A 13,774-nucleotide genomic window follows, 5' to 3' on the forward strand; every position below is an offset into this window, starting at 1 on the left:
GTTCAACAAAAAGAATCACAAGTCATATAAAGAAACAGGAAACTATGACACATTCAAAAGGAAAAAAATAGAGAACAGACACCATCCCTGAGAAAGACCAGATGGCAGATTTATTAGACAAAGACCTTAAAACAACTGTTTTGAAGATGGTCAAAGAGCTAAAAGAAGATTTAGACAGAGTCAAGAAAAATGATGTATGAACAAGATGTAAATGTCAATAAAAAGAAAACATAAAAAAGAGATCACAAGCTGAAAACTACAAAAACTGAAATGAAAAATTCATGAAAGGGAATCAGAACCGCTTTAAGTAGGTGGAAGAAGTGGTGAACTTGAGGACAGGATCATCAACATTCTCAAGTCCAAGAAACAAAAAGAAAAAAAGGCTAAAGAAAAGTCAACTGAGACTATAGGACATGTGAGATGCAATCAAGTGGACCAGCATACATGTTGTAGGAGTCTCAGAAGGAGGAGAGAAGAGGGCAAAGAGATTATTTGAAGAAACAATGGTTGAAAACTTCCCAAATTCGATTAAAGCCATGGAAATAAACATCCAAGAGGCTCAATGAACCTCAGTAGGATAAACTCAAAGAAACCCACACCAAGAGACTTTATAATCAAACCATCAAGACAGACAATCCTGAGAGCTTGCTTCAGCAGCACATATACTAAAATAGGAACAATGCAGAGAGGATTAACATGGCCCCTGTACAAGGATGAGAGAATCTTGAAAGTAGCAAGAGAGAAGTGACTCATCACATACTATGGATCAGTAGTTGCAGAAAAAATGGTGATGGAGAACACAGCTTCCCCATTATCCCACGAGTGATTGGACAGCTATCTACAAACAAAAACATCTCTGGGAGACCTCTAGAGTCCACTTAGAAAGTTTAGCAACACAGTATAACAAAAACAATTGAGAATAATCAAGAATTGCATTTGCTTGTATCATCCCATCCCCCAAACTGGCATTGTGCAGCATCAAGAAGGAACTTGCCAGCTAGAAAGAGTTCCTCTCACCAGGAAAGAAGAGCAGGATGAGCAACAAGTTTTCCCAGCCTCTTGGGGCACTGCGCAAGTGACCTGCTTCAGTACCACCCCAACCAGACTAGCAAACCTGAAACACACAGAACTAGCTGGAAACAAGGAAGAAAGGCAGTGGCTTGATTAGCAGACATGCAGTGAGAGCAGACACAGTTTACAGAGATCTGATCTGCAGACAAACTCAGCAAACTTTGCTACTGACAAAGTCAATGACCAGCACAGTTGCCACAGACACCCTGCAGATTTTGCCAGATTTTACCCCATAGGTAAACATATTTGTTCACTGACACTAGTTGCTTAATTTCCTCCTCATTTTCTCCCACCCTGCCCCTGCCAGAGACAGCCGTCTGACAGCCATCCAAGGTCTCCGTGACTGCAGCTGTGCAAGTGTAAGATACCAGTCGCCTGAATCCCTCCTCGCCTCTGCCAGGGCCCTGGAGCCATGCCTGCAGCCCCCTTGGGCCTCTGCAGCTGCATGAGCACAAGACCCTAGCCTAGAACCCTCTCCCTGCTGAACCCCCTCCTGCGCCCTTCTGTGCCCATGGAGGTTAGCCCCTCTAAGTGTGTATCTACATACCACCAGGCTGAGGCCTATCATCTGCCTCCACAAGAGTATGCATGCCCTGGGGGTAGGAATGGGGGGAGAGGGTAAAGCCACAGGTGAGCATGCCAACAGCCAGAGTCCTCCCCCCATCCAATTGCTTGTGGGCCTGGATCAGGCCCTGCCTTCTGTCACTGGCCAGCAGCACTATGCCCAGCAGCTAGCCCCTTCCACTGTGTACCTGCATGACCCTTGGGTGATTCCTGTCACTGACCTCCACTACAGTGTGCATGCCTGGGAGGAGGATATGCAGCCACAGGAGAGCAGCCTGATAATCAGGGCCAGTTTCTGGCAAGCTCATAGTTGGCCCCAGCCCTTGGTATCTGCCTTGGCCCCATCACTATGTGTGTGTCTGTAACACCCCTGCCACTACATAGGCACCTGCAGCTGACCCCCACAGTTGAGTGTGTGCACACTTATGGTTCTGGCCACCACCAGTGCCTGCTGAGGTTCCTGGTACCCAGAAGTGCTGCTGAAGACTCCAAAAGCTCTTGTAGCCACAGCAGACCCTTTGAAGTTCTCACCAAACACCATACAGTTGTTAATGTTGTGGACCCCATTGACCTGAGCCAAAGAGACATCATGCCCCCTCGGACCCAATGCTGCCTTGTGTCCACCATACACCATTAGACCCAGGGTCACAGTGCAGTCCAGCATGCCCCCATCCACGGTGAAAGCTTCTCTTCCTGAAATCAATCTATAAAGTCTAGAAGAGGTGACTGCTTCAGACACCTACACAAGGCTACAGGGATCATGAAGAATCGAGGAACATGTCTCCACCAAAGGAATACAGTAAACTTCCATTAGTTGTCACCAAAGAAATGGAGATGTAGGAATTGCTGAAAAAAGAATTCAAAAAAATCTCTTGATGCTCAGAGAACTACAAGAAAACATAGATAATGGGGCACCTGGGTGGCTCAGCCATTAAGCGTCTGCCTTCGGCTCAGGTCATGGTCCCAGGGTACTGGGATCGAGCCCTGCATCCGGCTCCCTGCTCAGCAGGAGGCCTGCTTCTCCCTCTCCCACTCCCCCTGCTTGTGTTCCCTCTCTCAGTGTCTCTCTCTCTCTCTTTCAAATAAATAAATAAATAAAATCTCTGTAAAATAAGTAAAATCTTTAAAAAAATAAAATAAAATAAAACTTAAAAGAAAAGAAAACATAGATAAATGATTTAACAATATCAGGAAGGCAAAACAAGAACAAAATAAGAAGTTCAACAAAGAGATAGAAAACATTAAAAAGAATCAAATGTTGGAGCTGAAGAATGCAATGTCCGTACACACCTCAACACAAGAACGGCTATCTATGACAAGCCCACAGATGATAGCATCCTCGATGGGGAACATCTGAAAGCTTTTCCTCAAGATAAGAAATGAGACGGGGCGCCTGGGTGGCTCAGTCATTAAGCGTCTGCCTTTGGCTCAGGTCATGATCCCAGAGTCCTGGGATCAAGCCCTGCATCAGGCTCCCTGCTCGGCTGGAAGCCTGCTTCTCCCTCTCCCACTCCCCCTGCTCGTGTTTCCTCTCTGTCTCTCTCTGTCAAATAAATAAATAAAATCTTAAAAAAAAAAAAGAAATGAGACAAGGATGTTTACTCTTACCACTTTTATTCAACATAGTACTGGAAGTCCTAGCCAGAGCAATCAGGCAAGAAAAAGAAATAAAAGCCATCTAAACAGGAAAGAAAGAGATAAAATTATCTTTGTTGCAAATGCTATGATATTACATAGAGAAAATCCTAAAGACACCACAAAAAAACTGCTAAAATGAATCAATAAATTCAGTAAAGTCTCAGTATAAAAAATCAACATACTGGGGTGCCTGGGTGGCTCAGTCATTAAGCATCTGCCTTCAGCTCAGGTCATGATCCCAGCGTCCTGGGATCAAGCCCCAAGTTGGGCTCCCTGCTCATCAGGGAGTCTGCTTCTCCCTCTCCCACTCCCCCTGCTTGTGTTCCTGCTCTCGCTATCTCTCTCTCTGTCAAATAAATAAATAAAATCTTTTTAAAAAATTAAATAAATATAAATAAATAAATAATCAATATACTAAAAACAGTTGAATTTCTTATATGCAACTGGTGAATAACTGAACTCTACCTCTGAAACGAATAATACACTATATGTTAATTAATTGAATTTAAATAAAATCAAATAAAAATTAAAAAAAATAAAGTGAGATTGTACAAATCTGTAGCTTGTGATAGCAAAAAAAATTTTTTAAGTTGCATTTCTATACACTAACAACAAATCATATGGGAAAGAAATAAAGAAAACAATCTCATTCATTCGTAGGAAAAAATTTAACTGAGGAGGTAAAAAATCTATACCCTGAAAACTACAAGACTTTGATGAAAGAAATTGAAGAAGACACAAATGGAATGATATCCCATGTTCATGTATTAGAAGAATTAGTATTGTTTGAATGTCCATATTATCAATAGCCATCTATAGATTCAGTGCAACCCCTATCAAAATTCCAATGGCATTTTTCATAGAAATAGAAAAAACAATACTATAATTTGTATAGATCTACAAAAGAACCACATAGTCAAAGCAATCCTAAGAAAGAAGAACAAAGGTGGAGGTATCACATTTCCTGATTTCAAACCAGACCACAAAGTTATAGAAATCAAAACAGTATGGTACTGGAAAAAAATAGACCAAAGGAACAGAATCAAGAGCCCAGAAATAAATTATTGCATATACAGTTGATCTTTGAACAATGCAAGGGTAAAGGGTGCCCCCAACCCCCTGCCTGGGCAGTTGAAAATTTGTGTATAACTTTGACTCCCGAAACTTAACTACTAACAGCCTACTGTTGACTGGACACCTTACCAATAACATAAACAGTTGATTAATATGCATTTGTATGTTATATGTATTATATACTTTGTCCTTACAATAAAGTAAGCTAAAGGGAAAAAAGTTTTAAGAAAATCTAAGGAAGGGAAAATACATTTATGGTACTATGCCGTATTTATCAAAAATTAAGTCCACATATAAGTGGATCCACACAGTACAAACCTGTGTCGTTCAAGGGTCAACCGTACAGCCAACTAATATTTGACATGGAAGCCAAGAATACTCAATGGGAAAAGGATAGTATCTTCAATAAATGGTATTGGGAAAATTGGATAACCAGATGTAGAGGAATAAAATCAGACCCCTCTCTTACACCATTCACAAAAAATGAACTTGAAATGGATTAAAGACTTAATCAAAAGACCTGAAACCATAAAACTACTAGTAGATTCCATGGGGACAAATTTCTTGACATTAGTTTTGGCAGGAATATCCTAGATATGACAACAAATGCACAAGCAACTAAAACAAAAAGAAATGAGTGGGACTACATCAAATTAAAAGACTTCTGCACAGCAAAAGAAACAATCAACAACAACAAAAAAGCAACATATGGAATGGGAGAAAATATTTGCAAATCATATATCTGTTAAAGGATTAATATCCAAATCCTATGAAGAATTAATGTAATTCAATAGCAAAAAACAAACAGCCTGATTTTAAAATGGGCAGAGGAACCAAATAGACATTTTTCCAAAGAAGATATACAAATAGCCAAGAGGTATATGAAAAGATGCTCATCATCACTAACCAGCAGGAAAATGCAACCTAGAATCTCAATGAGATATCACCTCACACCTGTTAGGATGGATACCATCAAAAAGACAAGAAATAACAAGTGTTGGTGAGGATGTGGAGAAAAGGGAATCCTTGTGCACTGTTGTTTGGAATGTAAAGTGGTGCAGCCACTATGGAAAACAGTATGGAGGTATCTAAAAAAAAAAAATTAAAAATAGAACTGCCATATGATCCTGCAATTCCACTTCTGGATATACATCCAACAGAAATGAAAACAGGATCTCAAAGAGATATCTGCACCCTCATGTTCATTGCAGCATTATTCACAAAAGCCAAGATATAGAAACGATCTACATGTCCATCAATGGATTCATGGACAAAAAAGACATGGTGTATATATAATGGAATATTATTCAGCCATGAGAAAGAAGAAAATATTGCCATTTTGACAACTTGGATGAACCTTGAGGACATGAAATAAGTCAGACAGAGAAAGACAAATGCTGTATGATATCACTTATATATGAAATCTAAAAAAGTCAAATTCAGATAAACAGAGAGTAGAGTGTTGGTTACCAGGGCCTGGATAAACCCTTTCCTCCACCCCAGTTCACTAACAGTTCCACAGAGCCCAGAACTAAGGAAATAGGAATGGCTGGCTGTAGAGTAAAGTCTCTGACTTTGGCCATGGAGCCAGTAATGCAGAGGAGGGGCTTGAGGGGAGAGAGAAAGAGAGGGGGGTGGAAAGGAGAGAGAGGAGGAGAGAGGGAGGGACAAGAGAGACAGAAAGAGAGAAGAAGGATGTCACTCACTGGGAAATAAGTAGCAACAGACTTTTGTCAGAAATAGAAGAAACAGATTTCTCTAGAATACCATGGGTAAAGGACTCTGTTCTCAAATGTGGAGCAGTCAACTCTGGGAGCTTACTGTAAATAGTAATAAGTGCTCTGACACAATAAAGCAACATTCATTTAAAAATTGGACATTGAAACCAGAATCTCTGGGCAATTATTTATAATATTTTTTATGGTGCCAATTTTAAATACAGTTTTATTTAAGACATTGCATTTTCCACTTAACAATACAGTGCTTAAACAGACCTATAACCACTAAGGAAATTGAAGCAGTCATCAAAAATCTCCCAACAAACAAAGAGCCCAGGGCCAGATGGTTTCCCAGGGGAATTCTATCAGACATTTAAAGAAGAATTAATACCTATTCTCCTGAAACTGTTCCAAACAATAGAAATGGAAGGAAAACTTCCAAACTCATTTATGAGGCCACCATTACCTTGATCCCAAAACCAGACAAAGATCCCATCAAAAAGGAGAATTAGAGACCAATATCCTTGATGAACATGGATGCAAAAATTCTCACCAAAATACTAGCCAATAGGATCCAACAGTACATTAAAAGGATTATTCACCACGACCAGGTGGGATTTATCCCTGGGCTGCAAGGCTGGTTCAACATCCGCAAATCAATCAACGTGATACAATACATTAACAAAAGAAAGAACAAGAATCATAGGATCCTCTCAATAGATGCAGAAAAAGCATTTGATAAAGTACAGCATCCTTTCTTGATCAAAACTTTTCAGAGTATAGGGCTAGAGGGTACATACCTCAATATCATAAAAGCCATCTACGAAAAACCTACAGCGAATATCATTCTCAATGGGGAAAAGCTGAGAGCTTTTCCCCTAAGGTCAGGAACGCGGCAGGGATGTCCACTCTCACCACTGCTATTCAACATAGTATTAGAAGTCCTAGCCACAGCAATCAGACAACAAAAAGAAATCAAAGGCATCCAAATCGGCAAAGAGGAAGTCAAACTCTCACTCTTTGCAGATGATATGATACTTTATGTGGAAAACCCAAAAGACTCCACCCCAAAACTGCTAGAACTCATACAGGAATTCAGTCAAGTAGCAGGCTATAAAATCAATGCACAGAAATCAGTGGCATTCCTATACACCAACAACAAGACAGAAGAGAGACAAATCAAGGAGTCGATCCCATTCACAATTGCACCCAAAACCATAAGATACCTAGGAATAAATTTAACCAAAGAGGCAAAGGATCTGTACTCTAAAAACTATAAAATACTCAGGAAAGAAATTGAAGAAGACACAAAGAAATGGAAAAACGTTCCATGCTCATGGATTGGGAGAACCAACATTGTGAAGATGTCAATGCTACCTAGAGCAATCTACACATTCAATGCAATCCCCATCAAAAGACCATCCACTTTTTTCAAAGAAATGGAACAAATAATCCTAAAATTTGTATGGAACCAGAAGAGACCCCGAATAGCCAGAGGAATACTGAGAAAGAAAAGCAAAGCTGGGGGCATCACAATTCCGGACTTCCAGCTCTATGACAAAGCTGTCATCATTAAGACAGTATGGTACTGGCACAAAACAGACACATAGATCCAGGGAACAGAATCGAGAGCCCAGAAAGGGACCCTCAACTCTATGGTCAACTTATCTTTGACAGAGCAGGAAAGAATGTTCAATGGAAAAAAGACAGTCTCTTCAACAAATGGTGTTGGGAAAAATTGGACAGCCACATGTAGAAGAATGACACTGGACCATTTCCTGACACCACACACAAAAGTAGACTCCAAATGGTTGAAAGACCTCAATGTGAGACAGGAGTCCATCAAAATCCTAAAGGAGAACACAGGTAGCAAGCTCTTCGACCTCAGCCGCAGCAACTTCTTCCTAGAAACATCAACAACGGCACGGGAAGCCCAGGGCAAAAATGGACTATTGGGATTTCATCAAGATAAAAAGCTTTTGCACAGCAAAAGAAACAGTCCACAAAACGAAAAGACAACCGACAGAATGGGAGAAAATATTTGCCAATGACATATCAGATAAAGGGCTAGTATCCAAAATCTATAAAGAACTTATCAAACTCAACACCCAAAGAACAAATAATCCAATCAAGAAATGGGCAGAAGACATGAACAGACATTTTTCCAAAGAAGACATCCAAATGGCCAACAGGCACATGAAAAAGTGCTCAACATCACTCGGCATCAGGGAAATCCAAATCAAAACCTCAATGAGATACCACCTCACACCCGTCAGAATGGCTAAAATTAACAAGTCAGGGAACGACAGATGTGGGCGGGGATGTGGAGAAAGGGGAACCCTCCTACACTGTTGGTGGGAATGCAAGCTGGTGCAACCCCTCTGGAAAACAGTATGGAGGTTCCTCAAACAGTTGAAATTAGAGCTACCATTCGATCCAGCAATTGCACTACTGGGTATTTACCACAAAGATACAAATGTAGGGACCCGAAGGGGTACGTGCACCCCAATGTTTATAGCAGCAATGTCCACAATAGCCAAACTGTGGAAAGAGCCAAGATGTCCATCGACAGATGAATGGATAAAGAAGAGGTGGTATATATACACAATGGAATATTATGCAGCCATCAAAAGAATGAGATCTTGCCATTTGCAACGACGTGGATGGAACTGGAGGGTGTTATGCTTAGTGAAATAAGTCAATCAGAGAAAGACATGTATCATATGACCTCGCTGATATGAGGAATTCTTAATCTCAGGAACAAACTGAGGGTTGCTGGAGTGGTGGGGGGTGGGAGGGATGGGGTGGCTGGGTGATAGACATTGGGGAGGGTATGTGCTATGGTGAGCGCTGTGAATTGTGTAAGACTGTTGAATCACAGATCTGTACTTCTGAAACAAATAACGCAACATATTTAAGAAAAAAGGAAAAGAAGATAGCAGGAGAGGAAGAATGAAGGGGAGTAAGTCAGAGGGGGAGACGAACCAGGAGAGATGATGGACTCTGAAAAACAAACTGAGGGTTCTAGAGGGGAGGAGGGGAGGGGGATGGGTTAGCCTGGTGATGGGTATTAAAGAGGGCACATTCTGCATGGAGCACTGGGTGTTATGAACAACAATGAATCATGGAACAGTACACCAAAACAAATGATGTAATATATTGGTGATTAACATAACAATAAAAAATAAAAAAAACAATACAGTGCTTATAAAGCACAATGTTTATTTTCCTTTCCCTGTGCACATATTCCATACTCAAGTATCAAGAATGCCCAGTTTATTTACTATAGCAGCTCAACATTAAAACTGCCATGGAATTTGCTACAAATTTGGGTCCTTCAAATATTTTGTGTGGAACAACGTTAGACCTATTCTCAGGTTGGCTTAATCAACCTCTTTGATGGTGGGTCCAGAGGAGGCACCACCAGATGGAGGAGCTCCACCACCAGAGAAGCCTTCAGGCATTCCTCCTGGCATGCCCCCCTGCACTCTGGTACAGTTGGTAATGATGGGATTGCAGACTTTCTCCAGCTCTTTCTGCTGGTGTTCAAATTCTTCCTTCTCTGCAGTATGGTTCTTATCAAGCCAATTGATGATTTCATTGCACTTGTCAAGAATCTTCTGTTTGTCCTCATCATTGATCTTGCCCTGAAGTTTTTCATCTTCACAGTTGCTTTCATGTTGAATGCATAAGACTCAAGTGAATTCTTGGAAGACACCTTGTCCCGCTGTTTCTCATCTTCAGCTTTGTACTTCTCAGCTTCTGGGACCATGCGCTCAATGTCTTCCTTGCTCAAGTGGCCCTTGTCATTAGTGATGGTAATCTTGTTCTCTTTTCCTGCGCTTTTATCCACAGCAGAGACATTGAGGATACCATTAGCATCAATATCAAAAGTGACTTCAATCTGAGGAACGCCACAAGGGGCAGGAGGGATGCCTGTGAGTTCGAACTTGCCAAGTAGGTTGTTATCCTTGGTCATGGCACGCTCACCTTCATACACCTGAATAAGCACACCAGTCTGGTTGTCAGAGCAGGTAGTGAAAGTTTGTGTCTGTTTGGTAGGAATGGTATTATTACGCTTGATGAGAATAGTCATGACTCCTCCAGCAGTTTCAGTGCCAAGAGAAAGTGGAGTGACATCCAACAGCAGCAAATCTTGAACATTTTCAGACTTGTCTCCAGAAAGGATGGCTGCCTGGAGAGCTGCAACCGTAAGCAACAACCTCATCAGGGCTGATGCTCTTATTCAGTTCTTTTCCACGAAGAAATCTTGTAGAAGTTTCTGAATCTTTGGAATACACCCACCAGGACCACCCACCAGGACAATATTATGGATCTGAGACTTGTCTAGCTTGGCATCCCGGAGGGCTTTCTCTACAGGTTCCAGGGTGCCACGGAACAGATCAGCATTTAATTCTTCAAACCGGGCATGAGTAATAGAGGTATAGAAGTCGATTCCTTCATATAGAGAATCAATCTCAATACTGACCTGCGTGCTGGAAGAAAGTGTGCACTTAGCACGTTCACAAGCAGTATGGAGACGACAAACTGCCCTCTTGTTTTCACTGATGTCCTTCTTATGTTTGCACTTGAACTCTGCAATAAAATGGTTGACCATTCTGTTGTCAAAGTCTTCTCCATCCAAGTAGGTGTCTCCAGCTGTGGATTTGACCTCAAAGATCCCATCTTCAATAGTAAGGATTGACGCAACAAAAGTGCCACCTCCTAAGTCAAAGATCAGCACATTTCTTTCAGCACCAACCTTTTTGTCTAAGCCATAAGCAATAGCAGCAGCAGTTGGCTCGTTGATGATTCAAAGTACACTGAGACCAGCAATAGTTCCAGCATCTTTGGTAGCCTGATGCTGAGAGTCATTGAAGTATGCAGTACTGTGACAACTGCATTGGTAACAGTCTTCCCAAAGTAGGCCTCTGCAATTTCCTTCATCTTCATCAAAACCATAGAGGACACCTCCTCTGGATAGAAACTTTTTGTCTCCCCCTTGTATTCTACTTGGACCTTGGGCCTGCCAGCATCATTCACCACCATGAAAGGCCAATGCTTCATATCAGACTGGACAACAACATCAACAAGTCTACGTCCAATCAGGTGTTTGGCATCAAAAACTGTGTTGGTGGGGTTCATCGCAACTTGATTCTTTGCAGCATCACCGATCAATCGTTTGGTGTCAGTGAAGGTGACATAACTTGGGGTGGTTCAGTTTCCCTGATCACTGGCAATTATTTCCACTTTCCCATGCTGGAAGACACCCACACAAGAGTAGGTGGTGCCAAGGTCAATGCCAACTGCAGGTCCCTCAGACATGGTTGCTTCTGTGTGGGCCTGGCTCGGCTTGAGAAGAAAACAGCTGTCTGGTGATCTAGCCCAGCGTTCACTGAGACCCTATAATATTTTTAATATTGTTTCCATGTTAACCGTAGAGAAAATTGCATATAGCTCTTGTTCTGTTTGAAAGAATGTCAGCCATTTTCAATGAAACCCTTTGTTGTTTTCATGAAGTCCCAAGGTAAGGACCCTTGCATATATAGCAGTGAGTGTGTTCTGCCTAACCATTACAGCAAAAAAAATTCTAAAACCCAATGTGGGCAAGAACAGATAAACAGCCCTGCTCCCAGAATGTGTCTTAACCAGAGGTAATATGGTCTGGTTAATATACCTCAAATTCTGGTAGCAATTTCACTGACTTGCCATTAACAGAAAATCACTGAAACAGCTACTTACATATGACACACATTGTGTTTTTTAGTCTAGTTAACCTCTTACCTTCACCCAAGAACTAATGTGGGGATGGCTCTATCCTCACAAAGTTTACCTGGTCATAACTGGAATCCTCATCTGAGTGTCTCTACACGGGTGGAAGGAGGTGGGAACACAAGGAAAGAAGTTAACCATCATTACATGAGTGCCTTGTCCCAGGCACTATGCTTCCACATATGTTTATGATTAATTGCCTTAATTCTGAGAGGCTGGTGCTACTGTGTCCATTTTCCCGATGGGGAAACTGAGGATTAAAGAATTGAATAATTTGCTCAAGATCCCAGAGTAAAGACATGGGAAAGCCAAAATTCCAAATGAGTTCTGCCCTACTCCAATGCCTCTGGTCTTTTCACAGGCTTATACCATCACCTAATCTTTTTTTTTTTAAGGTTTTATTTATTTATTTGACAGAGAGAGAGAGACACACACAGCAAGAGAGGGAACACAAGCAGGGGAGTGGGTGAGGGAGAAGGAGAATCAGGCTTCCCGCTGAGCAGAGAGCCCTATGCGGGGCTCAATCGCAGGCCGCCGGGATCATGACCTGAGCCGAAGGCAGATGCTTAATGACTGAGCCACCCAGGCACCCCTGCCATCACCCAATCTTGAGCTTACTATCAGTGTCAAGTCAGCCAGAGTATTTCTAAACACACTTCTGATAATTCTTATTATAAGGCATGCCAAGAAGATGGAGGAATGATGCCTAGTTATAGGAGGAGATGTAGAGATAGAAACAAGAGTAGGCAGGAGACAAGAACTGACTTGCTTTTACCATGATGAAATCAGGGTATCTAAGATTGTTTCAGATCTCTGTTTGTTACATTGCAAGGCCAAATACATGTCCTTCAAGATTTGGCCCAAATGCTACCTGACCCATCCTGTGCCGTCTCCACTTTCTACCCCACTTTTTAATCCCCTTGGTTCAGTTAAATGGGTTTTATTTACCCAACTGCCATCTCAGGACTGAATATATTCTACCTTGCATCCCTCTACCTCCCACGCAGGCAGAGATCTTCAAAGTAGGAGGAATGGATCCTGAGCTAAGTAGGTCTCTGGTCACCATGCCAGAATCTACTCAGAGGTTGAGATTGTGGCTTCAATTCAGGGGCTTGAGGGAGAGAGCCAAAGGGGACCTACTAAAAGGTAACCTCAGAAGAGTTGTAAGCCATGCACATCCTCCCAGATGGACCTACTGGTGTTACTCCCAAATCAGTAGTTCAATTTTTTGGTCCTGGGAACTCTTTATTGTAACTATTGTTGTTGTCATCATTGTTGTTTTTGAAGACCGTGAAGAAGCTTTTGTTTATGTGGGTTATACCATATTTGCCATAATAGAAATTAAAACAGAAAAATCTAAAATATTGATTGATTAAAAAAATTGTATGTTAACATAAAAAACCTTCTTTTATGAAAAAACCCTATGTTTTCCAAGACAAAAGAAAATTAGAAAGGCAGCAATGTTTTATACATTTTGCACAACTTTTTAGTGGTTGGCTTAAAAGAGGACAGTGGATTCACTTACCTACTTCTGCACTCAATCAGTTGTGATATGTATTCTGCTTGAAGCATAGGAAGAAAATCCAGCCTCAACTTTATATAGTTGAAAGAGGATACTATACCTTGGCTAATTGAATTTAAATTAAGAAGAAAAAGAAGAAGGAAAGAAAGAAAGAAAGAAAGAAAGAAAGAAAGAAAGAAAGAAAGAAAGAAAGAAAGAAAGAAAGAAAGAAAGAAAGAAAGAAAGAAAGAAAGAAGGAAGAGAAAGAAAGGAAGAAGGAAGAAAGAAAGAAGAAGAAAGAAAGAAAGAAAGAAAGAAAGAAAGAAAGAAAGAAAGAAAGAAGGAAGAAAGGAAGGAAGGAAGGAAGGAAGAAGGAAGGAAGGAAGGAAGGAAGGAAGAAGGAGAAAGAAAGAAAGGAAGGAAGGAAGGAAGGAAG

General features: G+C 41.2%; 1 protein-coding gene, 1 non-coding gene and 1 pseudogene across 2 annotated transcripts in view; 1 reads left to right on the plus strand and 2 right to left on the minus strand.

The window, feature by feature from the left end:
- Nucleotides 1–13,774, minus strand: part of LYRM4 (LYR motif containing 4) — a 264,832-nt gene that overhangs the window by 44,306 nt on the left and 206,752 nt on the right. The window lies entirely within an intron of this gene.
- On the plus strand, nt 646–748 carry LOC113928147. Its single transcript, XR_003521826.1, has one exon. It is a non-coding gene; the product is annotated as a U6 spliceosomal RNA (small nuclear RNA).
- On the minus strand, nt 9,449–11,390 carry LOC113926672 (annotated as a pseudogene).

The sequence above is a fragment of the Zalophus californianus genome, chromosome 7 (assembly GCF_009762305.2).
Source record: "Zalophus californianus isolate mZalCal1 chromosome 7, mZalCal1.pri.v2, whole genome shotgun sequence".
Lineage (NCBI taxonomy): Eukaryota > Metazoa > Chordata > Mammalia > Carnivora > Otariidae > Zalophus > Zalophus californianus.